Below are 1,669 nucleotides of genomic sequence, written 5' to 3'. Positions count from 1 at the left end.
GAATGCGTCTGCCCGAAGCTCACATGTGGCACTTGAACCAAGCTCCCATGTGCGTTAATGGCCACTCTTTCATTTTGTTTCATCTGTACAGATGAAACACGGAGACAATACAGCCTGCTGTAATGCAGAACTGCTTCAGGCATCCACAGTCCCGCTTCCTACTGGGTGCATAAGCCTGTTGGGCAACATATTCCCATGACTATGGGCTATGCACAGCTTGATACTTCTTTTATTGGCATGGATATCAGAAAACCACATGTCATGGGGCTCGCTGCCATCTTCCACTAGGCTGAAATTATCAGGGAGTGTCTCAGAAACTACAAAGGGGTCCAAATTATATGGAAGACACTTGGGTAAATCTGGATGCTTGGATAAATCTGGATCCTTCCTGCTGTCCTGGGGAGCAGGGGGGAAGGCCTGTTTTAAGTATTTCTTGAACAGATTTTATCTTCCCAGTCCTTTGGGACTTGAAGAATATATGTAGCTGGCATGTGGTAGAAGGATTTACTGCTGATGAGCAAATAAAGATGTTGCAGACATCAGAGCTGTCACACAGCAGTGGAATGAGCTCTGGTCATGAAGCATTCATGCAGCATATGAAAAATTTTGATCTGAGAGTTGTTCTATTATTTATTCATATGCTTCTATGCTTCCCTGGACTGGGGCTGTATTTTTTAGAAAGCTGCCTTGCTCTACAGCAGATGTTCTGTGGCACAGAACTAGAAGCATTGACCTTCTTTGCTTGAGAAATAATTGGGTTTCGGATCAATTTTTTTTTTTTTTAGTGGGAAGGCTACTTGTCTGATCAAACGTATGTATCTGTTTAGCAAAATGTCTGTTAGAGTAACTAACATTGTCCCAGTACAAGTGTGTAAAGGGAAGCTGCAATTTTTTCAAAGCACTCATCCAACACAGGACCCTTCTGGTATAAATGTAATTTATGACCATTCTTCTCACCAATAAAGCATTTTTTTGAAAAAGAAAACAGGGGCGGAGGTTTCACTGCGAAGGTACCAGTGGCTCTCTTAAAACACTTTTTGTGCAAAGAAGTACACCTTTTTTGTGAGAACTGAAAATTTCTTCTGCATTCAAAAGCAGCAGAAACACCTAAGAGCAAGCTGCAGCGGCAAGGCCTGTTTGCTCAGCTCTGCTGTGATGAGCTCTGTGGATGCTGCAAGACAGGTACAAGTGGCTAAAAGAGAAATTCTACTGCATTTTTTTTTCCCCTTTTCCCTTCTTCTTTGTGCTGCCCAATTTTGTTCCACATAAATAAGCCCGTACTGCTGGGAGCTGGGGTGAAAGGGGCTCTGAAACATCGTACACAGAAAACAAATGGCTTGCGGATGCAGTGAGAGAGGTGTGACGGTGGCTGGTTTTTGGGAGCATGCGAGGAGGTTCAGAGCCGACGCCATGCTGCTGTATGCTTCGGGCATGTCTGACCTGATACCAACATGGCTTGCAAATGGGGTCACACCCTGCCTGCCTGTTCTCTGTGCCTACTACGGACAGTGTTGTGGTGCTCTTTGTACGGCGGAAGCATGAAAAAGCCAGCTGTGGCCGTACACAAGGTGCCAGGGAGGGCACTTCTAATAGCAGCAGTATCCATAGGATCAGCAGAAAAAGGATGCCTAACTCTCTGGTACCCTTGAGATCCAGAAGGGCGATGAAA

The sequence above is a fragment of the Phaethon lepturus genome, unplaced genomic scaffold (genome assembly GCF_000687285.1).
Source record: "Phaethon lepturus isolate BGI_N335 unplaced genomic scaffold, ASM68728v1 scaffold15367, whole genome shotgun sequence".
Taxonomy (NCBI): Eukaryota; Metazoa; Chordata; class Aves; order Phaethontiformes; family Phaethontidae; genus Phaethon; species Phaethon lepturus.
This window is presented reverse-complemented; position numbering follows the sequence as displayed.